The sequence below is a fragment of the Felis catus genome, chromosome C2 (genome assembly GCF_018350175.1).
Source record: "Felis catus isolate Fca126 chromosome C2, F.catus_Fca126_mat1.0, whole genome shotgun sequence".
In the NCBI taxonomy this organism is placed as follows: Eukaryota; Metazoa; Chordata; class Mammalia; order Carnivora; family Felidae; genus Felis; species Felis catus.
This window is the reverse complement of record NC_058376.1, coordinates 121,899,131-121,925,070: the sequence shown is the minus strand read 5'-3', so window position 1 is coordinate 121,925,070 and position 25,940 is coordinate 121,899,131. Positions and strand designations below refer to the sequence as shown.

Genomic DNA, 25,940 nt, shown 5'->3' with positions numbered 1-25,940 from the left:
AAAAAAAACCCAGCTGGATTTTTTGTAGAAATTGAGAAGATAATCCTAGAAATCAAATAGAAATGCAAGGGATCCAGACTGGCCAAAACAGTCTTTTTTTTCTTAATTTTTGTTTATAACATTTATTTATTTTTGAGAGAGAGAGAGAGCATGAACGGGGAGGGTCAGAGGAAGAGGGAGACATAGAATCTGAAACAGGCTCCAGGCTCTGAGCTGTCAGCACAGAGCCTGACGCGGGGCTCGAACCCACAGACCGCGAGATCATGACCTGAGCCGAAGTCGGACGCTCAACCGACTGAGCCACCCAGGCGCCCCCAAAACAGTCTTGAAAAAGCACAAAGTTGGACTCATCCTCTCTGATTTCATACTTATTATGAAGCTATAGTAATCAAAACAGTGTGGTGCTGGCATAAGAACAGACAGATCCATGGAATAGAATTAAGAGTCCAGAATTAGCAAATATTTATAGTCAGTTGATTTTTGACAAAGGGGCCGAGACAATTAAATGTGGGAAAGAATGGACTATTTTTTAAAATAAGCTTTGAGGGCACCTAGGTGGCTCAGTCAGTTAAGTGTTCAACTTTGGCTCATGTTATGATCTCACAGTTCATCAATTTGAGCCCTGCAACAGGCTCTGTGCTGACAGCTCAGAGCCTGGAGCCTGCTTCGGATTCTGTGCCTCCCTCTCTCTCTGTCCCTCCCCCACTTATGCTCTTTCCCTCTCTCTCTCTCTCAAAAATAAGTAAATAAAATTTATAAATAAATAAAATAAAGTAAAATAAAATAAACTTTGTATTTTAGAACAGTTTTAGATGTTTAGAGTTTTTGTGAAAATAATTTTTCAACAAATGATTCTGGATATCCACAGGAAAAGAATGACTTTGGATCCCTACCTTATACTATATAAAGTGGATCATAGACCTACCTGTGAGAACTATTACTATTAATCTATTAGGGGTGCCTGGGTGGCTCAGTTAAATGTCCAATTATTGATTTCGGCTCAGGTCATGATCTCACATTTGTGAGATTGAGCCCCACGCTGAGCGTAGAGCCTGCTTAGGATTCTCTCTCTGCCCCTCCCCTTTTCCCCTCAAAATAAGTAAATAAACATTTTTTAAAATAAAATAATACTGGGGCACCTGGGTGGCTCAGTCAGTTGGGCATCCGACTTTGGCTCAGGTCATGATCTCAAGGCTCGTGAGTTTGAGCCCCATGTCAGGCTCTGTGCTGATAGCTTGGAGCCTGGAGCCTGCGTCTCCCTCTTTCTCTGCCCTTCTTCCGCTCATGCTCTGATTCTCTCTCTCAAAAATAAATAAACATTAAAAAATTTTTTTAAATAAAATAAAACTATGTTAGAAGAAAACTTGGGTATAAATCTTTATGACCTTGGATTGGACAATGGTTTCTCAGGTTTGACACCAAAAAGTACAAGTGATGTAACAGAAGATTCATAAAGGGAATTCATCAATATTAAAAACCTTTCTCCTTCGAAGAGTATCATAAATAAAGTGAAATGACAACCCTCAGACAGGGCGATAATATTTATAAAGCGTATTTCTGATAAGGGATTTGTATCCAGAATGTATAAAGACAAATAATCCAATTTAAAAATGGACAAAGGATTTGAACAAACAGTTCTCCAGAGAAGACATGCAAATGACCAGTAAGCCCATGAAAAGATGCTCAACATCATTAGTCATTAGGGGGATGTAAATCACAAGCACAATGAGATACCACATCAAAACCACTGGGATGGCTAGAATCAAAAAGATAGACAAGAATTGTGTTGTGAGGATGCGCCGAAATCAGAGCTCTCACACATGGCTGGTGGGAATGTAAAATGGCGCACTTTGGAAAACAGTCTGGCAGCTCCTCAAGATGTTAAACAGGATGCTTGCTTCTCAGCCCATGTACTAAAATGTCAAACATCGAGTCACCTTACAACCCAGCCCAGCACTTCTACTCCTTGGTATCCACCCAAGAGACATGAAAACATACGCCCACACAAAAGCTTGTACTGGAATATTCATGGCAACATTATTCACAACAGTCAAAAATGGAAACAACCCAAATGTCCATCATCTGATGTATGGATGAACAAAATGTGGCACATCCACACAATGGGATATTATTTGGGCCTAAAAAGGAATGAAGTGCAGGGGTGCCTGGCTGGCTCGGTTGGTGGAACATGCAGCCCTTGATCTTGGGGTCATGGTTCCCAGCCCCATGCTAGGCCTAGAGCTTACTAAAAAAAAGTTAAAATAAACAAACAAACAAACAAACTGAAAAAGGGGAATGAAGTACGGATATATTCTACAACATGGATGAACTGTGAAAATATTATGCTAAGTGAAAGAAGCCAGACACAAAAGACCACATACTATATGATCCCATTTATATGAAATGTCTGGAAGATGCAAATCTATAGAGACAGAGAGAAGGTTAATGTTTGCCTAGGACAGGGGGGTGAGGGGTGGCGTGAGTGAGAGTGACTACTAATGGGCATGTAGTTTCTTTCTGGGGTGATAAAAAAGCTTCTAAAATTAGATTACAGGTCACACAATTCTGTAAATATACTAAAATCCATTGACTTGTACACTTTAAGTGGGTTAACCTTATGGTATGTAAATTATATCTTAATAAATTGTGTTTTTAAAAAGTGCATGAGATGAAAAAAATTGGAGGCAGCAAGTATAGAAAAGTCTTTGAGGAATTTCTTGAACCTGTAAAGGTTTTATTGATGTATTTTTTGATTACCAGTATATAACTGCATTTGTTGTAACAAAGGATTCTCTAGATGGGGTAGAGGTTAGGGGGTGTCACTGTACTTACTTCTCTGGGTCCCCCAGTAGATGTTTTGCCCAATTCTGATTTTGTCCTATTAGGATCAATCCCAGAACACACAGTGCCAGGCTTTGTATCTCACTGAAGCTTACTCATCATTTCCCCTTTTTTTCCTTTTGTCTTCACATTATCCTGGCCCCGCAAGGTGGAATGAAAAAATAATAAGCCTCTCTTTGTCTTATTAGAGAAATAAACACCTGTGTTTGTGAAGCAAGCAAGGCCACCAAGCCTTTGGGGAAGCAGAGTGGGGAGATGCCCAAAAGGCATTTTCTACAGAGAACCAAGGGGAAAAAAAAAAAAAAAAAACAACCCAAGCCTTCTGCCAAAAATGCCTGGAACTTAAAGTGCTCTCCTCAGCCCAAGGTCAGGCTCTGTGTGGACGTTGACAATGACCCTGATCAGTTGTTGCTGCTCCCTTAATTAAAAGCATGTGGCTTCCTCTCTTCCAAAATTCACCTTTGCTAATTCCACCTGCCTGGGGAGTCAGAACCCACAGCACAAGTGTAATTCCTCAGAGTGGCAACTGGCAGAACTCCCAGGAACAAGGTGGCAACACGATGTCCCCAGCTACCAGAGGCATCGATCTCCTGAGCCAGGGAGAGGGGTCTCATAACCACAGTGGGGAGGAAAGCCATGGAGTGGCATTATTGAGGAGGCCACTGACATCTCCCTCCCTACTTCTGCAAGGGGCTGGAAATTCCTGGCATTTGTCTTCCTCTTGGAATGCGACATTTACTCTAGGAGAACCATGGAAAAGTACAAACCACAATCATAAAGCCCAGAAGGAGAAGGTACCTCCAAGGTCATCTTTATCCTGGGCCCAGATACCCCCATAAGCAGATGTTCTCCTCTGGCCAACCCACCTCACCTTGGCTTGAACACAGCCACTGATAGGACTCGCAGTCTGTCTCAGAAAGGCAGCTGATTCCTGGTAGAGCAGTGCTAAGGGCAGTCACTGCCCCTGTCAGGTCCAGCTCTGTCCCTGTCACCTCCAGCCCCGCCTTGTACTTGAAACACGCCTTTGTTCTAACTCCTTCTCTAGGCCTTGGAGTCTTTGAGAGCTATCTTGTTTTTCTTCGCTCTAGTCTTCTTGCCTGTCCCAGACAAGCAGTGCCTTTAGCTGCACTGACCCCCCACGTATCCCCATGAGTCCAGGAGGCAACAAAGACAATACTGGGCCTCAGCCCCTCTGAGATACCCAGTCCACGGTTCTCCCACACCCTGCATCCACCACACGCCGCCAGACCTCCCTGACTTTGTCTCCCCATCCCAGCTTCTTACCCCCACTGGGACCTGACAATGAACCTGCTTTCCTGACCACTCTGGCTATCCCAGACCTTGTGTTGACCCATTGAGAGGACATGAGGCCTACTTCCCTAGACAGACCATCCCTAATTCCACTACTTCCTTGTGGAATGATTTCAAGCCCCATCATTACCCTTTGCTCACCTGAACAGGCTGCCCTTGGTCATTGTTCACACATTCACTTCAGCCACTCAGCATGGTGATTCAGAACACAGGATTTGAGATCAGATGATCCAGGCTCTGCCATTAACTAGTGTGAGACTTTAGAGAAGTCTCTTAATCTCTCTGAGCATCATTTTCCCATCAATAGAATAGGGAAGAATAATAGTACCTAACCTTATAGCTTCGTCATGATGATAACAATAAATGAAATCATCTTTGTAAAGCACTTAGCACAGAGGCTTGAACATTCAGTGCAAGTATTCAGTATATGTTTTCTACTATTTTATTCTAAAATTATCATCTAGGGGCACCTGGGTGGCTCATTCAGTTAAGTATCCGACTCTTGATTTCGGCTCAGGTCACGGTCTCATGGTTCATGAGATCAAGCCCCGCGTCAGGCTCCATGCTGACAGCATGGAGGCTGCTTGGGATTCTCTCCCCTGCTCTCCCTCTGCCCCCTCCTTGTCCCCTCCCCACTCATACATGTGCACGTGCTCTCTCTCTCAAAAATTTTAAAAAGAATTGTCATCTAAATGTATCAAAATTCATTCATTCACCATATATTTACTGAGTCCCATGCCAGCACTGGGATATAAAAACCCTTTTAAAGAATGGTCCTCTCTTAAATCCAGGAGGTGCAGGCTCACACTGGCACTCAGAGACAAGGAGCTGAGGTCCAGGGCCATGGCATAAAGGCACTGACCACCAGATACCGTCTAGGGAATGTGACAAGAGCACCTTCCATCTCTTCACATGTCTTTTAATACTGTCTCGACTCCCTGGTTAAGGCAGCACCACAAGGAAAAGGGGGAATGCCAGAGGGAGAGGTAAGAAATCCCCAGAGAAACGCCCTCTTCTGCTTCTCTCTTTGACAGAGCGTGGCCATGCCTCTGCCATGCAGGAGGGTGACGTCCCTTGGGGGAGGCCTTCTTGAATCTGCCTGGGACTGTTCCGGAAGTAGGAAGGGCGGCTGGGGGTGGAGAGACAGCAGGAATGTTCTCCTGGCTTGCTGCTCTGTACAGGCGAGTGTGCCGAGAGGAGGGCCTCTGGACATCAAAGGTTCCTTTTGTCCCCTTCCGAGTGGCAGGGCAGCCAGGCCGCTGGCGATGACTCAGGCCTGGCCCTGACGTCACCCACGCCCGGCCACTGGCCTCCCTCTGCAGCCAGGAAACTGGCTGGGGAGTGGCACTCGCAGCTGCAGCAAATCTCAAAATAAGGAGGCAACTGCCTCTCTCCTCCTCCTCTCCATCTCCTCACAACACACCTTTCTTCTTCTTTTTCTTTTTTTTTTTTTTTAGCCTTATGGAAGGTTTTGCTTGTAGATCAACTTTCAAAATGTAGGAAGTCAGAATGGGTGACATCATCAGAAAAATATGTGGAGCTGATCTCAACAAGAAGTGAAGAACCCAGAGCAAGAAAGCGGTATTAACTCCTGAGCCCAGGGAGTTGGCAGCGTTTGGGTTTCAGAGGAGCCAGCATCTCCGAGTAAGTGAAGGCCCACCCCTGCCCCTCTCACTCAGCACCCTACACTGTGTGGCGCCATCTTGTTTCCTGACACCTGCGGCTTGGCAGGCCCCAGCCCAGAGGGAGGTGGTGGGGACTACATTTGGGAGACCCTCCAAATATAGCACCAAAGCGATTTTATCTGATTTCTCTCTTTTCACAGGACCAGACAAGAATGCATTTCCTCTCAAAAAAAAAAAAAAAAAATATATATATATATATATATATATGTATATGTATACATACACATAGGCTGAAACCCTGGGGGAAATAGCTCAAGTCGTGCCTTCCCCGGTCAACCTTCTTGTTTTGTCTCCTCTTCCTCCTCCCGGAGCCCTGGTGCTCTGTTTTGGACTGCCAGAATGTTTGTTCAGAGTTCTGAACTCTTTGCTTCCTGAATCTTAAACCGAGTAATCAGACATAAAAAGAAAGCCTGTTCTAGGCAAATACGTCCCCTATGTTGTCCACTTGTAGTTTTGCACTTAACCTGGTAAAAGATGGCAGGTCTCATAAGAAAACATCCACAACCTGCCGCCTTCACAGAGCGTGTTTCTGGTTGCTTCTGATTGTTTTGGTGCGCGCACCTCCATTGTTTCATCACCATGTTTATAGAGTGCTTATTTTAATTCCTGCTTGGGCTACTGCATCTGGAATGATACTAAACACAAAGACAGATTTAGTGTATCTCTGATATCTGTTTTAATGTCACCTAAAAAACTTAAGTCTTTGCATAGCCTATAATTTTACAAGCTCTGGAAGTTCCTAACCAAGAAAGTTAAGTTCCTGAGAGAGAAGTTTAAATGTGTACATAAGAACTGCAGAGCACATAGGCATAGAAATCATACCCAGTGCTCCTAGCCTCCAGTGTCATCCCCTGAGTCAGCATTTAGTCTTTGAATAGCTTACTTAGCAGAGTAGAATTGTTCTTTATAAATTCTGTTTTATAATGATTAGAGGGGGATGTATTAAAAAAATAAATCTTATTTTAAAGGCAACGGAAAAGCTTGTCATTCACTGGAAAACAGTGGCAAATTCCTTTGTAGTCTGACAACACTCTTGGAAAGTAACCCTATATTTGTTTTGTAATTCTAATATATTCATTTTGTACATCTTACGTTTACTTTTTGTTTTAATTTAATGCATCAGGTTGTCGATGTGAGATTCTGCTAAATTACTGTTCTTCTGGCTGTAAGATCTGAATGCTGTGACCACTAATTTGGTGAGTGTCATTTGTCCCTAATGGCTGCTTAAATTTAAATTCACTAATTCTGTTCTCTTGGTTTATAGTAAAATTTAAGGAAAGGGGAGAAGGCATGGGAACTTCCGCACACACACAAAAACAACTACATCAAAAAGGACATGTAAGTGTTAGGATATGCTAATTGCTATAGTAGACTGAAAAATGTATAGTGGCTCAAGCACAACAGAAGTTTATTTCTTGCTCACGTGACAGTATAGTGGGGCAACTCTCTTTCACACATGCATTCAGAGATACAGATGGAAAGAGGCTCCACCTTCTGCAGCATGTGATTTTCAAGGCCATCAGGACTGTCTCCACTCCCCAGTGAAAGAGAAGAAGAGTGTGAATAAGAGCAGAGGGGAGGTTTTCACAGGCCATGCCTAGAAGGGATGTACAACACTTCTATTCACATTTGGTTGACTAAAACTCAGTCACATGACCATGGCTAACTGCAAAGGGATCTGGGAAATGTAGTTCCCAGGGAGGCAGCCACTTTAAAGCAATGGTCTAGAGAGTTTCTGCATAAGAGGTTGTCCTCTCTGGCACAGCATAATAAAGAGCTTTGAGATGCTCAAGGATAAGATACCAGAATGAATTAGTGGGAGAAGCAAAAAATTATCAGATATTTAGTATTCCCTGACTGACTCTCTTAGGTAAAATCTAGCCATGTGGGCAAGGAGCAGTGGGTGAGATTTTTCAAGATGCCTCTGTTCTTTCCAACCCTCAGCCTTTCTATGAGCACTACCATGCTGCCAGTGACCAGTGCATGAGGAAGGACATTCTTTCCCTTATTTTCCCCTCCAGGGTCCTCTTGGTCTAGGATCATTCTGGCATTGTTTCCTGCTTCTGGGTCTAGTCATGCTAGTTGGAATTGTCCAACAGAATTCTGTTCCCCCAGCTTTGAGCCCCAGTAGTCTGTTGGAAAGCTCGTGGTTTCTTTAGCTCATGGTTCTGTCTGCTTCTGGGAACTTTGGGAAGCTATCCTGCCTGATCTACTCCAGATCTTGGCAAGTGTTTTAATCTTAGGTGTGTGATCGGGGTAAGGGGTAGGATCCCTGACTGAAATGAGATCTTCAAACCAAGTTATTAGAGAAACATTTAAAAATAGATTCAGGGGCGCCTGGGTGGCGCAGTCGGTTAAGCGTCCGACTTCAGCCAGGTCACGATCTCGCGGTCCGTGAGTTCGAGCCCCGCGTCAGGCTCTGGGCTGATGGCTCAGAGCCTGGAGCCTGTTTCCGATTCTGTGTGTCCCTCTCTCTCTGCCCCTCCCCCGTTCATGCTCTGTCTCTCTCTGTCCCAAAAATAAATAAAAACGTTGAAAAAAAATTAAAAAAAAAAAATAGATTCAAAAGGCTCAGGCTGGAGAGATTAGTGCAACCCTAAGGATTTGATACATAATTCTAGTTTTTTCTTTTCAGGGAAAGTTTCAAAACATGTACTGAAATAATGAGTGGTAAGGGTATAATCCCTGTTTAGGGAATTCTGAGCTAATTTTATGTTTTATGTAGCCTTTTCACCATTGCTGGTCTTAGTGCTGAATTCCCCTGCTGGTAAATATCAGAAACCATATGGTGGGTACCTTACGATGCCCCAAGGGCAGCATAAAGACCTCCAGTAAAAACGGACTTCACATGCTTGCTTCAGCAGAGCATATACTAAAAATGGACTTTGCCTGAGTCTTTGCCTGAGATAGTTCTGTAGTTCTGTTGTCAATATCTGGCTAGATACCCTGGTTTCTGATTGTATTTTGCCCCTGGACTTGACATTTCTGAGGCCCACACCCACACCCTGTAGAGCACACATTGTCCATTGTGTGGGAAGGCAGCTACTGGCCAGTTTGACACAGCCTCTAGGGCTCTCATGGAGACTGGTGCCTGGCATAGTCTCCTATCACTGCTGCCTCACCTCTGCCGCTGCCCAGTGCTCTCACATCAGGAATGGTCTAAGGAGAAGTGGAGTAGAGTAAGTTGAATTGTTGCAAAAATGCTTCAGTCTCTCAGAGTTCATTTGCTGTGCCTTGGCTTTGTCCTGGAAGTATCTACTGAACTGAAAGCTGGCTGGGCTGGTGGAGGAAGCTAAAGATAAGACCAAGTTGAATGGGCCTGCTTAGAAGGGTGCAGCCAAAGGAGTAAGTTGAGAACAAATGCTAGGTTTCAAAAGCTAGAGCCAGGTGGGGATGATCTGTTGCTGGAAGCCCCTGTCTAATGGAGTCAGCCAGGAAGGGCAAGGCCAAAGGCCATTCAAGAAGGAAAGATGTCAGGGTCCATTTACTTGGGAGACTCAGCAGTCCCAGTTGATAAATTTCAACCGCCATGTGGTAGTGACTTCTCAGAGCACTAAGTACGTAGGAAGTGACATATGAGTGTGTGTGGAGGGGTGGGCTGGGGTCAATCTCCTGATTACTCCTGTCTACCTGTATTGATAGCATGAAAGGGAGGGGTGTGTAATCGCCATATCAGAATTTCAGTACTGTCAGCATGACCCCTCCACAGTGTTGTTACAGCACGCTGAGTGACCTCACAAACACACCAACACGGCAGGGGTGACAAGGTATACACTTGGTAAATATTTTGATCTTCAACATTTTCAAAAAAGTGTCAAAGTAGACATCATGGGAAAAATTAGACTTCTCTTTAATTTTATATTTTCTTATTTAAAAAACTGTTTATTCCACGTGAGGGGTATAATTAAAATTTGGGGCACCATAGTCTTTTCAGAGCTTAGGTCACCTAAAGAGCTTAGCCTGGACCAATTAATCTGTGATAAGCAGGCATGGACGTGCACAGCAGGGTGACATAGATAGTGCCTAGACCAGTTGATTATTTTTATTATATTTATTTTTTAACTTTATTTTTGTTTTTTTTTAATTTTTAATGCTTATATATTTTTGAGAAAGAGAGACAGAGTGTGAGTGGGGGAGGGGCAGGGAGAGAGGGAGACACAGAAATGAAGCAGGCTCCAGGCTCTGAGCTGTCGGCACAGAGCCTGACGCGGGGTTTGAACTCAGGAACGAAACCGTGAGATCATGACCTGAGTTGAAGTGGGATGCTTAACTGACTGAGCCACCCAGGTGCCCCTATTGATTTATTTTTAAATGTTTATTTTTGGCAGAGAGAGAGCATGTGCCTGTGTGAGAGGGGGAAGGGGCAGGGGGGTGGGGGGGATAGAGGATCCGAAGTGGGCTTTGTGCCGATAGTAGAGAGGTGGATGTGGTGGAGCTCGATCCGTGAGATCATGACCCGAGCGGAAGTCAGACATCCAACTGAGCCACCCAGGTGCCCCTCAGTTGGTTATTTTTAATCCCAGAGGTTTTATAGTTTTCATAGCACAGAAATGCAAGCCCTCTTCTTACACTGGGTCGGCATTTATGAATGTTCTTTTACTCCACTTAGAGGATTTTGCAATAAGGCCACGTCATATTCACCAAAGCTAAGAATTCATGGTAATAGGGCTTTGTAATTGCTCATGCTGAAATCCCCCGATTTCTTGTCAAGAACGAAGTTGGAAAACACCACACTTGAAGACTTCACGGTTTTGTTTTTAACTCAAGAAGCCTCTGCTTTTCATCAGAACTTGAAAGCTTCCTCCCGCCTCCAAAATGGTATTTTTAAAGGATGTAAAACTGAGATTCTGTCAGAATAAATAAAGTAATATATGTGAAATGGTTTGGGGGGGAAAATGGTTTGGGCAACTTAGAACAATGTATAGCAAGTCAAGATACTGATGAAAATAATTATAATAATGGTTAGCATTGGTGTTTTGACTTTTACTGTTGGTATTAATATTGTAAGTATCATCATTTAACATTTTTTGGTCTTTCTCAGTTGACTTTCATCTGAGATCCTTAGCACCACTCACTAGCTAGCCACAGCATGTGGGATAAAATTTTCAAGTTCATTCGGAAAGGTTTGACTATAGGCCAGAAGCCTAACCAAGAGGCTTGTAATGTTACTCAGAGAGAGGTTTGACCCGGGGCGGGGAGGGGTCACTGAAATCTGTGAGACAGGATGGATTTGAGCTATCTCTCTGCCAAAAAAACCCCAAAAAACCAAAAACAAAAATGGTGTTTCCTGGCATTTTAGGGGGCTCCCAGTGCATTGACCACAGGAGGCTTTGAAACCACTCCACAGAAGCACTGACGTCGGGTGGTGTCTCCCAAATGAGAATGGAGTCCATTGCCTGTCCCAAAGCCCCTAAGCCTGAGTGCAGTCTGTCTGTTTGGTGTTAATGGGGCGGGGGATTATACGGAGTCAACAAGCATGAGTTCAACCCGAGAGCAGTAAAGAAGGTATCATTTAAACTGTGAACTCCCCTCCATGTCCCAGATCCTGTCATCTGTTATCTTGGAATGTAGCGGGGAAAGCAGTATCTAGTGAAAGGATTTTCTCATTGATCCAAATTCCTTGGCGTCAACTATTCCAAGGTACTTCACAAAAGAGAATGTAGCTTGAAATTTACCCCAGACACCAGCCAGAGTCTGAGTCCTTCTACTGCAGCCAGGCCATGGTTGGGCTGGACTCCTAAGAGGAGTCTCTTCCCTCCGTTTTCACCCTACATGAGGTGAATTCCTTTTTGTTTCTTTTAAAATACTTATCATTGTTTTTCAGATAAAAAGAGTCATAACTAGTTACTATACAAAAAATAGAAAATACAGAAAAATATCAAGGAGAAAACAACAGCTTCCAGTAATACAACAAACAAGCAACAATTCTGTATTACCATTTTGATGTATTTCTTTCCAGTTTTTCACATATAGAAATTATTTGACATGGTATTTTATGTTTTTTCTTACCTCACTTCCATTATGTTGTAAGTATTTCTCCAAGTCACTAAATGGCCTGTGAATATTTGATTTTTTTTTGTTATTTTATGTTATGTTATGTTATGTTATGTTATGTTATGTTATGTTATTTATTTATTTTTGAGAGAGAGAGTGGGAGCACAAGCGAGGGAGAGGCAGACAGAGGGAGACAGAGGATCTGAGGAGGTGTTTCCTGACAGGCTCTTTGCTGACAAGCTGTCAGCAGCTAGCCCAAAGTGGGGCTTGAACTCACAAACCGTGAGATTGTGACCTGAGCCAAAGTTGGACGCTCAGCCGACTGAGCCACCCACATACCCCTGAAATTTTGATTTTTAACGTCTGTGTTTCCCTTGCATTGATATGTCTTAATTTATCCTTTTTGGGTTTTTTTGATGGGCATTTTTTTTTTAATGCTTATTTTTGAGAGAGAGAGAGAGACAGAGCCTGAATGGGGGAGGGGCAGAGAGAGAGGGAGACACAGAATCTGAAGCAGACTCCAGGCTCTGAGTTGTCAGCACAGAGCCAGATGCGGGACTCAAGCCCACAAACGGAACCGGGAGATCATGACCTGAGCCGAAGTCCGACGCGTAACCTACTGAGTCACCCAGTCGCCCCTTTCATGGGCATTTTGATTGGCTGTAATGCTCTGCTATTATCAATCTCTAAACATTCTTGTGGATGAATTTTTGTGGACATCTTAGGGAAAATTCCTAGAATTGAATCAGTAGGTCAAATGACCTGTTTCTAAATTTCCTAATGCACATCAGTAAATTAGCCTCCAGAAAGTCACCAGTGTCTATTTCAAAACCTAAGTCCCCTTCAGTTTCTCATGTTAAAATGCATGCTCCTAGGCCCGAGTGGCATCAAAAGCTCTAAGGACAGGGCCTAGGAATATGCTTTTCGATACACCCTCCTAATCCTTATACACGTTAAAGCCTCTTGATATGCTGCATTCAATTCAATAAACATTCATTTCAGCAAACACTTATTAGAAAACAGAGAGCCTTGAGATAGTATATCTAAACCAGAATTTAACTTAAAGGCTCCTTTTTTGGCCTCTGAAGTTTAGATTTTTTCTTAATTGTGGTATGGTATAGTTGAAAGATTTTCAGCTAGAGAATCGGGAAACCTTACTGTAAATACGAGATAGCTGAGACCCAGAATGATTTACTTCCAGGGGGTTAGCCAGAGATTCAGTGGCAGCAGTAAAACAAGGACTTGGGTAGAAGCAGGGCCTAGATCTCCCCAACCTCAGGGTGGCAGAGACAAGGCCCCAGTGAGAAGATAGACACCTCATGTGAGAGACTCTGCCTCAACCAGGAAACTTTGATCTGCCTTCTTATAGGCAGGGCCATATCTCAGGACCGGTATGGGCAGCCCAGACCCTGTGAGGGGCCCAAGGGCCCACCTTGGTCACCTAATGAGACCAGGCCACTGTGTGCCCTAAGCCCTGAAGTGGTAACACCGAACCTGGACCGAAGAGGACATGGGCAGCCACGCAGAGCCACACAAGAGCAGAAGAAGAGGCCGGGTCCAGAGTCAGAATGCAAAAGAGCAGAGACTCATATTGTAGTCAGATCTTAACTGCAAAAGAAGACAAAGCCAGAGCTAGAGGGGAGCTGTGTGACTCATTCTCAAGGATGGAGTCCCATCACATAACTTCACTGTCTGGGGAGGTACCTGTCCATAGCTGTGCCTGCCTTTTTATTTATTTTTATTTATTTATTTATTTTTCAACGTTTATTTATTTTTTTTGGGACAGAGAGAGACAGAGCATGAACAGGGGAGGGGCAGAGAGAGAGGGAGACACAGAATCGGAAACAGGCTCCAGGCTCTGAGCCATCAGCCCAGAGCCCGACGCGGGGCTCGAACTCATGGACCGCGAGATCGTGACCTGGCTGAAGTCAGACACTTAACCGACTGCGCCACCCAGGCGCCCCATGTGCCTGCCTTTTTAAATCTGAGAGGTGCTGTGCACCGGGCTGCCTTCTGACAGCAGGTGAGTAGTAGCACCTGGCTGAAGGAGGGGCAGTGGGTCAGAGAAGAGGCTCCTGAGATTGGGAAATCTGGGAAATTCTCTGTTAGAGCAGAAAACATAGTAAACAAACAACAACCAAATTAAAAAAAAAATTTTTACCACCTTCTAAGGAGGTGTGAGCATCCATCCTTCTGCATAACCCTGCTCAAGCCCATCAGACCACGCCTATTGGTCACCTGATGGCATATGGCCGACCTTTCTCATTCTACCACCCCAGCTTCTGGGGGAGTCACCATCATATCATTTGCTTTCATGCTCAGCCTCCACAAACAGCTCAGTTCCAGATGGTCCCTAGTTCATGTTTAGGTTCTATAAATCACTATTTAGATTCCTCCACAGCCAAGTCCACATCTTCTGCCTGTGACTGCACCAGGTGAAGTGCAAGAGCCAGAACGCAGAGGCACCAGGGAGTTTGCCTCTGATCACTAAGCTTTACTGCTTCTGTGAAGGGTCTTCATGGTCTCTTGGCTGTTCCCACATAGCATCACTGCTCTTCTCATTCTTGGCCTTCTGGTCCAAACTTGTAGATGATGGGTATGGATTCCAGGAAGTTCTACAACCTCCCTTCACTCAGGGGTACAACAGATGGAAGGTGACTTCCCAGACATGGCTGGAGCAGTTGTCATCACTATGATGTTGGGTCTATGCAAAGCCCATCTCCCAGGCATCCTTTACAACTTCTTTGGCTGAAGCACCTTCTGATGCTTAGATAGAGTTCTAATTACTGGCAAGACCTGGATCCCTTGGCCAAGAAGGTCCATGTGGTGGTGACAGCAGTACCTCTAGATCTAACCCCCAGGAGGTAGATGTTTGAGTTCTGTGACATCCAGACAAGGTGCCCACATGCTGCTGGCAAATCTGAGATTATCAACAGAGTAGGAAGTCCAAGGGCAAAAAGTGTTCAGTGGGGTCTGTGATCTGACAAGTGCTGCTGGTGATCCCATTCTTCCCTGTCTGTGCTGACTCCATGTCTACTCCCCACACACCTTGCTAATGAGTAGCTGACTTTAAGAATAAAAAGCATTCACACAGTCTCTGGCCAAAGCGGCTGGACGACCCTGGCCCAAGCAAATTCTGTCTCTGCTCCACGGCTGCCATATTGTGGCTTTCGTATCACCTCTTGGGAGAGTGTCATTGGTGTCAAGTCTACCTGTTGGGCCAAGATGTACTGCCTCAAAGAAGCCCAGCATCCCCAGAGTGTGATGTCCTACTATTGTAGTCAGGAGCAACTGGTCAAACCTAAAGACTCACCACATATCAAGAGCCCCATTTTCCATCACTGAAATGCCAGACAGCTCAAACTGCTATGTAGACAAGTATTATGAAATCTGGAACAGTGAGAGATATCAGAGGCAATGCACCCAAGCTCTGAAGACACCCCCAATTGACTGCCATCTTGACCGGACCAGCAGAAAGAATCCCTACACGTCTATCAGAATGCCTAAAATAACAAATTCTGATGTTCCCCAAAATTGACAAGGAGGTGAAGAAATTGGATGGCTTTTGCACCTCTGGTCGGACCATAAATGGTATAGCCACTCCGGAAAACAGTTTCTAATAAAGTTAAACATACATATATCATACAGTCCCACTCCTGAGTGTTTATACAAGAGAAATGAAAACTTATGCTAGCACAAAAGACTGTATACCAATATTCATGGCAGTTTTATTTCTAATAGCTTAAAACAGGAAACCAGCCAGACGTCCTTCAAGGAGAAAATGGATAACAAAACCGTGGTACATCCATACCATGGAAAACTATTCAGCAATGGAAAGGCACACACTCTTTACATACAACTTAAATGGATCTAAGGGCATTATGCTGGGTGAAAGAATGCCAATCTCAACGGGTTATATACTATATGACTCCATTTATAACAAACTCAAAGAGACAAAATTGTAGTGATTGAGAATAGATCAGTGCCAGAGGTTGAAAGAAAGCGTAAATGACTTAATGACCTAAGAAAGTGTGATTCTAAGAAGGTTAGCACGGGTGGTTTTTTTTTTGGGGGGGGGTTTGTGGTGATGGAATAGTTCTGTATCTTGGTTGTGATGATGGCTATTCCAATCAATAACATGTGATAAAATTTCATAGAAATACACACGCACACAACACACACACACACACACACACACACACACACACACACCCATACAAAAACTGGTGAAATCCAAATAAGGTCCTTGCCTGAGTCAATAGTATTTTACCAATGTCAGCTTCTTGGTTTAGACAGTGTGCTAGGCTAGTGGATGATATTATCATTGGGGGAAGCCAGATGAAGTTATTTAGTTACTCTACTATTTTTTCCATGTTTTGTGATTCTTAATCTATTTCCAAAAATGTTGTTAAAAGCAATTTCTAAAAACTCTTTTGAAGCTAAAAAAAGGGGGGGGGGAGGGTGTTCCCCACCCCAGAAAAGGGGGATTCAGCCACTGGCCTCTCTTTTACGAACAACTCCTATTGTTTATTTTGCCACTTTCTGATTTACGGGTAGCCTTCTAAGGCCTCGCCCTCTGCTTTTCAGAGACAGCCCATCTCAGATGGAATAAAGCTCAAGTATTCCAGCACAGAGAGTGTGAATATGCCCCCTTTCCCCTTCCTGAGACTTGTAACTTCAAAGCGAGGTAAAGACTCAGAGATCTAAGAAATGGTCTCACGATGAAAATCTAGGACAAATCATCCTTCTTGCCCCTGCACGGTGATTTCTTTTCTGGAATGGCTCTTTGTCTTCTCTGCTCTTCATACAGATTATTCTCTTCACCTTCACCAAATGGGCCCTCCTCTAATGGAAGGAGATTAACCCTTCTTTGCCCCCTTTCAATCTCATTCAGCGGAAGGCTTTCTTATAAGCTACACTGCTCTCTCTGAGCCTTGTGCCACAGCTGAATGCTACAGCGTGAGATGGCTGTCTTCCCTTTGAAGATGTATGCCTCTGTCAAACACCTTTTTGCCAGATTTGGCCCTGGAAAGGCAGTTTTGAAATTAAACTTCTCGTGAGCTGCTTGGGTTTACAGAATGGAATTGCACAAGGCCATGGGCATTTAGGTCAAGGGGTACTTGCTGAGCTCACTACCTTCAGGTCCCCATCTTAATGAAATGCTAGCATTATTTACTCCCTTGCTTTGCTGAGGGGTCCCCAGCATCACCTAAGATTGAAGCTGAGCACATGGGATGGATTATGTGGCATCCTGTCCAGATATGACAATACACTCAGACATAAGCTACTGTCCCCTAGGATGAGCCTCAGCCCCCAACTTCCTGCCGTGTGTTATTATGGAGATTCATCTCCAGGGACCATCGTGAGAGGGACATAGGTGCACCTTTCTTGGGCCTGGCTTTGGCCCATAGTTCAGGGCAGTGTGCTAGAAAGGTGTCAGTTTGAATTGTTGATTTTCAGTAGGCGTTGGTGAATCTCCTAGCTCTGCACCTTTTGGTTTCAAAACCATACTGAACAACGGAAAATGAAACCTGCAACTTATTTTTAGCTGCTCATGCTAACTCATGAGATTTCTTTTTTGCAAACCAAATAGGATAAAGCCTACTTCAGCTGGCTAAACTTAATCTGATTGACTTAAATGGCAATCAAACCTACTTCTCTGATACTTCTGAAGTGACCCTTGGTCTCAGGTGATATTTTGGCCAACATTTACTATTTTGCTTAAAATTATGTTTAGTTGAGCTTTAAAAAAAATTAAACAAGTATACTATAACATTTTCTTGTGAGAGGAATTGAGAAATAAGTTATCGCTGTCTTACCAGCATCTTCATTAATTTGCTTTTCTATAACCATTTAATAAGTACCTATTTATTTATTTCTTAATTTTTTTAATGTTTGCTTATTTTTTGAGAGAGAGACATAGTGCAAGCAGGGTAAGGCAGAGAGAGAGGAAGACACAGAATCTGCAGCAGGCTCCAGGCTCTGAGCTGTCTGCACAGAGCCCAATACGGGGCCCAAACCCCTGAACCATGAGATAAGCCGAAGTTGGACGCTCAACCGACTGAGCCACCCAGGCGCCCCAATAAGTACCTATTTAAATGAAAGCCTGGAACTTTAATTGAGCCAGTATGTTGCATTACAAAGGGCAGAGTACTAGAAATTAAGGAATAGGGCTTTTATCCTGTTTGCCGAGGTCTTCAGATATAATACTCTCTTTGAATGTGATTTTTTTCCACCTCAAAGAGAGGGTTGAGATGGCATCTTGCAAACTGCCTTGCCCATCCTATAGTTCTACGAACCATGTTCTGACGCTGAGGGCCCAGGAAAGGTTGAGGCACAATTTGAAGGCAATGGTATTGCTGTCAGACCATTCTTATTTCTGTCTCCCTTTTTCTGTTCTGGGAGGGACAGATTTAAACAAAGCCTGTGGTCTGCTTGCCAGACAATTCGTGACTCCCTTTGGGAAACAAGTGATTAAGTACTTGAAAGACTTCCATAGATATTTTCAGCCCCTAGGTCCATTCCTTAATTCATGGAGCAAGTTCCCCTATTTTGGGAAATGGCTTCATGAGACAAAGCTAAAGATTCCACTGGTAGTGATGGGAGCAGAGAGGGAACTCCCAAGTTGGTGTTGGTCAGTGAAGAGCATACCCATATGAGCCCCCTTCACTGCATCAGACAACGCTCTGGGTGCCGCGGGAGATACACAGATCTTGCAGGAAGCAAGCCAGAGACGTGATTAAAGGTAGATAATTCAATCAACAAAAACTTATTCTGCCTTTATCTTCAGTCCGAAGGAAGTGAAGATTCACCGAGGTTTGTTAAAGCTGCTCTGGTGAGATGAGGTGCCTGGTTATGGCCTTTCTGAGCCATGTCTTTATCTGAAAGAAGAGAAGACAAATGGCTTTGTTCCCAGGTTGAGTCTTGGAGTATTTGCTGCCCAGGATGAAGGGAAGATATTAGGAGAGGATTATGTTCTCACAAAGGGTGGCTTTTACCAATCTGTGAGAATTCTTCCTCCTCCACCCTAGTTTACATCCCCACCCTCCCTCTTCACCCTACTTGCCAGTCTCTCAAGAAAGAAGAAACTCAGCCATCTTACTGAATATGTGTCTTGCCAATTCAGGATCTAGTAAAACCTTGTTGTTCTTTCCTTTAGTGCCATGTTGCAAATGTCCTGAGAAAAGCAGGAACTATTCTGCTGCTAACGTTGAGGTAGTGATATCAAAACCGGGGTGAGGAGTATGGAGGATAGTCCCACAGGAGAGCTGGATTGAAGTGGGGCAGAATGTTGTCGGTCAGAGTCTCCCTCCCAACCCTAAGTCACTCACCAGTTTTTCTCTGTTGAAAACCGCATGGTTCACATTTCCCGTCTCCCCCAGGTCTTTCCTAGAAGATAACCTCAGTTTGGTCCCCATGGTTTGCTGCCTCATCTTTGCCATCAAGTATGTACTCCGTTCCCACATCTTACACAGATCCTAATGGATAGAAGTAAGAAAACTCATGTGTAAGAATTGGAGGCTTCCCAGAGTTCAGATTCCTCAGTCCTGTCCGTCTACTCAACCATTCATTCTACTGCCTCATGAGCACCAAGCAACATAATCCTCCTCTCATATTCCCAGGCAGAGTGGAGCTGATTAGAAAGCCCCCTTTGAGAGCCATCTGGTTGGCATATAAAATTACTGCCAACGAGCAAGATAGTCAGCTGGCCACATAACCAGGAGGCAGGAGACTTGGAGTCTAGCTCTTGGCCTAGACCGACCTGGAAAGCAAGCTGGGCTAGATTTTTTAGAATTACAAACTTCGGAGCCGGAAGGGATCTTAGAGCAAAATGTAGAGATGCTAACAGAGAGAGTTAATCACTAAAATCATGCATTTGAAACACTAACCATGGTTGAGGAAAACCTCTTACTCAAAAGTTAGACTTTTGAAAAATCCGTTTTCAATATATGTTGAGGAAGGAACTCATGATACCAATTTAGTTTATTTGTTCAGGACAAAAATACTATTCGTAAGTGGGAACCTGGTCAGTCTTGATTGCTACACTGATTTTCTTTAACTGAAAATTTAAATTAGAACACTCTAACAACCTGATAACAAATTTACTCACACATGCTGAATCTATTAGGTACAAAAGGAAACAAGATGTACTTTTTAATATAACAAATGGGCTAACTTATTAAATGTGTGATCTTGGGCAAGTGACTAGATTCCTCTCAGCCTCAGTTTCCTCATCTGTAACATGAAAAGACACCTAGTGAAGGCTTTTGCTCAGATGGAAATGTGAGCTTTTCCACTTACTTTGTCTCATAAAAGCATTTCCAAATTATGACACATCACTGACCAAAATTGTTAATCTGCTCTCTACTCTTAACTTTTCAACCTGGTCTAATGAATTCCTCCTTTTATTTTCTTTTCCACCTGCTGGTCCAGGCTGTCTCCAGTTGATGGCATCCTAGGTACCCACAGTTCCCAGGGCCTGGGAAATTAAGGCTGGTTCTTATAAACAGAATTCGTCCTGGCTTCAGAGAGTGGGGCTTCCATCTACCAGGATTCTGACAGGAAGAAGTTTCCTACATCAGGACAGAATGTGGATGGAGGAGGTTTTATCCTCTGAAGATTGGTGGAAAGACCTAGACTCTGGAATTGGTCAGACTTAGATTTGAATCCTAACTCTGCTATTTCCCATGTGACTAGAAATCCCAATTAGGTCCTCAGCCAAAGTTGATAATAACTAATACCTTGAAGCCTTTTGGGTTAGAAGTAAATAATATAATATAGCCAAATATTGAGTATGTAGTAGGTTCTCAATAAATGGTAGCTATTATAGACTTAGCTCTGATTAAGATAGGAAACAGAAGTTCCTGCCCAGCTCCGTAGGCAAGATATAGATGTTCAAAATAGCACCAGACTTTCAAAAAATTTTAAGTAAAAATATCATCCAAAGCCACTTTTAGTCCTTGATAAATTAAGTCACCATGTTGTTTCCAGGACTAAATACATTATAGACCGATGTAATAACCTCATAAAACTTTTTACACTTTTTAATGCTAAGAATTTAAACAAAAATGTTGAATTTGCTGAACATTTCGTTTGCAAAAATTTAGATTTAGAATGGCCTAACCTGGTAACAAATTTACCCAGAACTTTGAATGTCCACATTAGGTGTAAATGAAAACCAGCTGTAATTTTTAATGCAGTGAATGTAGTAACAGTGCAAACCAATCCAAATGTTTATAAACCAAGGTTTCCTCTGGGACTCAGTGCCCTGACTTTCCTTTTTTTTTTTTTTTTTTTTTTTTTTTTTAATATACAGAGTCAAGCTTTGTTCATACTTGAATTATGTACTTTGCATAAGCCATGCAATTTAACTTTAACCCACAGGACTGAAAATAAAATGAGCTAAGACTGCAAAGCAACGAGACTGTGGGCAAAGAAGAACGTTAATCAAAGTGAAAGGCACACCCCTCACTGCTGTCTCTGTCCATCTCTGTCCTGTTCCTGCCAGGCTGTTTAGGGCTCCTTATACTTGACTCCTCAGAGTGGCAGAAACAGGTTAAAATTTTTATCACGGAAAAGGGATTTGTCATTTATTTATTTATTTATTAATGTTTATTTTATTTTTGAGAGAGAGAGAGAGAGAGAGAGAGAGAGACAGAGCACGAGCGGGGGAGGGGCAGAGAGAGAGAGGGAGACCCAGAATCTGAAGCAGACTCCAGGCTCCGAGCTCCGAGCTGTCAGCACAGAGCCCGACACGGGGCTTGAACCCATGAACCGTGAGATCATGGCCTGAGCCAAAGTCAGACGCTTAACTGACTGAGTCACCCAGGCGCCCCACAGGGATTTGTCTTTTAAATTAATATTTGTGTATGTGCCCTGAGGATGTTGATGAGGAGCATGCTATTTCTAAAAATCATAAGTGAACACATACCCTTGCCACTTGTAATCATGACAAAGCCTAAGTAATTCAGGCATGAGCGTGGTTTTGTTTTTTTGTTGTTTTTTTTTTAAGTGCAAAACAGGATTTACTAGTCGAGAATGTCTGCCTAAACAAGCTCATCAATCTGAATGCTTTTAACTACAATTCAGATTTGTTTAACCCAAGCAGGTTTGGTAAACGGGCCAAGTTTGCTCATTGTGCATATTTAGAATATCACAGAATAAACCAGTATGTGGCTTTTAGGCTCATTTTGACAGAGGGCGGACAGGGAACCCACTGGGAGGTTTGGAAACCGCTTGCCCTGGCATCAGGTTTAAGAGTATCAGTAGGGGACCTGACCACATTCACCACCCTGCCCCTGTGAGGACATAACACTATTCGCTCATCTCCTGGGAGCATGATGCGGATTACTGTCCTTGTCACTGTCATTTATTATCCCAGGCAGAGGAGGCAGCGACTTAGTTCTATGTGGTCACAGTTGATTCCATGTGGTGTATATCTAGCCTACACGATAATAATTTGTGAGTATTTTAACATGATTGTCTAGCTTTCTGATGTTATTACTAGGGAACAGCTGAACAGACGCTAACAGCACCAAATGTCTAGGTGTTCACTTCTACCTCTTCTGACCCCACCGCGAGGACCCTGCTTTCTAGATGACCGTGTATTAAATTGGTACCTTGTAACTCAGCCTGAGAGTCTCTCTAATTCTTGACCCCCATGGTAAAGGAGGAATTAGCCTAAGGACACTCCATTCTAATTTTCTGTCGCTGTCAATGCTAACCAGAGCTCATAGAGCAATGTTGTGGGGGTGGGGAAGATGGCTCCACCACTGGTGTTAGACCAGGAGCTACTGTTTCTGTCAGAGCCACGTTTATTTCTGGAGTAGTTGTGGGGGAAAGATGTGCTCCAAGGAGAAGAGGATTCGGTGTGGTTCAGGTATGAGCGACCATCTGGACGGCCCAACTCGGAGACTTTAAAGTGTATGGGATGGAGATGGGCTGGGTGCTTTCCACACATTGAGCTGAAAATCACTTGGGTTCTGGGAAACGAGATAGAATGAAAGCTAGAAACAAAAGATCCAGTTGTGAAACCTAGCACCTAAGTTAAGATGCTTGAATACAATTTCTCCTTTAAAAAAATTCTGGGGAACTTGAATATTTTGCTAACCTGACTATTTTTAGCCAGTCCTTATAGAAGATCGAGGCGCTAGGAAACTAGAAACCCCAGAAAATATGAATTCATTTTTGCACGTGTTAAAATTAATTAGCATTAGTATATTCAGTGACACAACAAGACAAAGAATTTTGGAGAGATAAGAAGAAAAACGTAAATATATATTCAAAATAAGGCTCATAGCATTTTATAAAAATGTTGGCTTATGTCCAGGATCTAAGGGTGGGGGTGGGTATGGTTTCTTTGTAGCCGAAGAAAGTGGAAAAGAATCTGTTCTATTTTCTTAAAAATAAAAGACTTCTTGTTTTATACAGCATGGTAAAAGAAATGCTTTTCTGTTTTTTACCTGCCGGCAGTTTCTGGAGGAAATTTTTCTAGCAAGCTATGCTGTTTTCCTCTCTTTGGGGACATGGTGACACTGGTTTTGTAGCTAAACAGTATTTGCTTATTAGGCATTTCTTCAAAATCCTGAATAAGCAGCTCTTTCCACATTTTTGTTCCACATGTTAAACGTTTCACTGCAATTTGAGCTTCAATTGTGTGTGTGTGTGTGTGTGTGTGTGTGTGTGTGTGTGTGTTGATAGAAAGCACTGAAAGGGGATGCATAAGAATTCTTAAAGGTTTTTTGTTTAAAAAATTAATTCCTACAATTATGTATTGGAGTCTCTACAGAAGGCAATTCCAATTTATTACACACAGCCAAACTAGATCCCATCAATCTTGAACAGCGGGGGTAGGGAGGTGGTATTGAAGAAGACATGAAATTTGGTGTTTGAGTAGATGAGATTTAATTTTCGGAAAACATTTCACTCATAAAACGGATGGCACCCCAGTGTCAGCCCTGACCTCCATGATGTCAATGTCATCGTGCAAGCATAGCTAAGATAAGCCTCAAAGTAAAACAAAGAAACATCACATCTCAGCACAACACCATTTCTTCTCTGACAGCATGTACAATATATACACATATAGCCTTTGGATATCCCTGCCAATGCCTCGTTACTTTACAGTTTAGCTTCTGGAGAGAGAGGGAGGACAAAAATCATTTTGCGTGTTCTATGTTCTGAGCAAATGCGGTAAGTACGCTGGTGCAGGTCTTAACATTATTTAGGTCAGTATCCTAAGGATGGCTTTTATCGTTCACGATGATCAGCTATACCGTACATCCAAAGGAATTCAGCATCAATTTATTTTTCTGTGCTGATTTTATTTGCTTCTAAGTTTAAGCAAATTCATTCACATTTTAATACAATTCCAACGGAGGAGGTATCTGCCGCTCTGTACTGCAGATACATTCAGCAGGATACATTTACACGGCTTGTGGTTAGAGGTTATAGCACCGATACAGACAGCCCGATCATGCATTCTTCTGTAAGCCTGCCGGCACCGTTTAGGATTTGAAAAATAATCTAGAAATGCTATACCCTGTATAATATTATTTTTTTACTTCACAATAGCTTAATAGTTTTGCATTTTTGTTGTTGTTGTTAGCAATTCTATGAAATTAATAGTCTATCAAATGCACCCCAAACCAGATACATACTGTATTGAAAGCTTTCTTCAAGAAGAAGATATGACAGTATTCATTCCGGCTTATTTTCTTCATTAGCAAAAGGATTGTTTGATTCTCAGAAGCAAAAGGACACATGCATTGTGCAGCAGCTCTGCTTAAGTGTACGAAATGCCTTCTACTGTCTGGTTGCAGAATTTGGAGTTTGCTAAACAGTGTTTAGTGATTGGGCTCATCTTGCATCACCAGTTGATGACATTTTTCTTTGTTCCCTCCTACCCAGTTGAACCAAGACTCTGAGGCTGATATGCAATGTCACTTACAACATTAATCAGATACTGCATTTAAGGTGAGCTGTCCCCTGCCTCCTCCTTCCCCAGTGCTCGTGTCTGCATGCAGTGCGTATCTTGCTTCTGCGAGCCTAAGATGGCAGGCAGGATTAGCCGTGCTTTTGCTGTGTGTGCATGCTGTGTATAGAATTCATTACACGTTGCCTAGTATTTCAGATGTGAGTATGTAAATGCTCGGTATGCCATATCATCTGGTAGCGAAGACTTGTTTTTGCCTCATTACAGCCTTAGATATTTCAACATCACCTTTCAGTTCCGATTCATTTGCCTCTGGATGTTTGCTTTTCATCACGTTCAAAATAGGATTTTACCTTTTTTTTTTTTTTTTAACAAAGCCAAAAAAAAAAACCCTAAAAACAAAAACAACAACAACAAAACTCTGCTACCAGATGGTGTCTCTCCTTTCTTCTTGCCTTTGCTGTCTTTTAAATAATGTATGTTGTATTGTTAATTAATGTGAATATCAAATTAAACACTTGAAACTTACATATTTATTATGCAGGTAGGAGGCAAGGTGGAATCTATTTTTAACTCGTGTGCACTCCATGGTGTGCACACAAGTTGGTTCTCAAATTTGTATTTTCAGTGCTGGTATCAGTGGTTTGATTTTCAGCAAATGTGACAGTGGCCTTTGCAGTGGTCAGCTCCGGGCTTTGAACTCTCAGAGGAGGAAGGGGAAAAGAATTCAGCACACCACCTCCTTGGTTGCAGCCTCAGAGAAACCTTGGAAGAGAAACTTCTTTTTTCAATCCTATTTTCCTGTTGATAAATTCAGTTCTCGTGATCACAGTACATTCAAGCTGTTCTGCGTATGATTTTTTTGTGTGTGTGACAATTGCATCTAAAACTTGTGAGCAAGAAGACGGAGAAATCAGTTGGTCTCCATCGCTTTACATAAAAATGGCTGAGTGTCTTGTCATGCTAGCACTGCATTAAGTGATACACACAGGTAGGTCGAAATTTGCATGTTTTATAGATTTTTTTAAGCCATGCAGCAAGAATATTAGAGGGATTAAAATATGACTTTCATAATGAAAATTAAATAAGACAGCTGTAATTTTTTGGAGGGAGGGTATTAAATTGGATAGGCTTTCCTATTCAGATACTATATCAATGTATAGCTTTGCTAAACT

At 42.9% G+C, this 25,940-nt stretch overlaps 1 protein-coding gene and 1 long non-coding RNA gene across 13 annotated transcripts in view; one reads left to right on the top strand and one right to left on the bottom strand.

Moving 5' to 3' along the window:
- ZBTB38 (zinc finger and BTB domain containing 38) overlaps window positions 1–25,940 on the top strand; it is a 171,036-nt gene that overhangs the window by 53,092 nt on the left and 92,004 nt on the right. For 7 of the 12 annotated variants that reach the window (XM_019810630.3, XM_045037513.1, XM_006936364.5 and 4 more), the window contains exons 3-5: window positions 5,610–5,796; window positions 6,961–7,033; window positions 24,741–24,806. The gene's annotated coding sequence lies outside the window, so the exon portion shown is untranslated. Of the gene's footprint in view, window positions 1–5,300; window positions 5,797–6,960; window positions 7,034–13,617; window positions 13,676–20,264; window positions 21,141–24,740; window positions 24,807–25,393; window positions 25,757–25,940 lie in introns of those variants that run through there. The other 5 variants (XM_019810629.3, XM_011286149.4, XR_002144849.3 and 2 more) reach the window with 4 other exon arrangements.
- LOC123380111 lies at window positions 17,931–25,399 on the bottom strand. Its single transcript, XR_006585451.1, has 3 exons — window positions 24,491–25,399; window positions 19,163–19,309; window positions 17,931–18,712 (listed from the first exon to the last, which is right to left on the bottom strand). It is a non-coding gene; the product is annotated as an uncharacterized LOC123380111 (long non-coding RNA).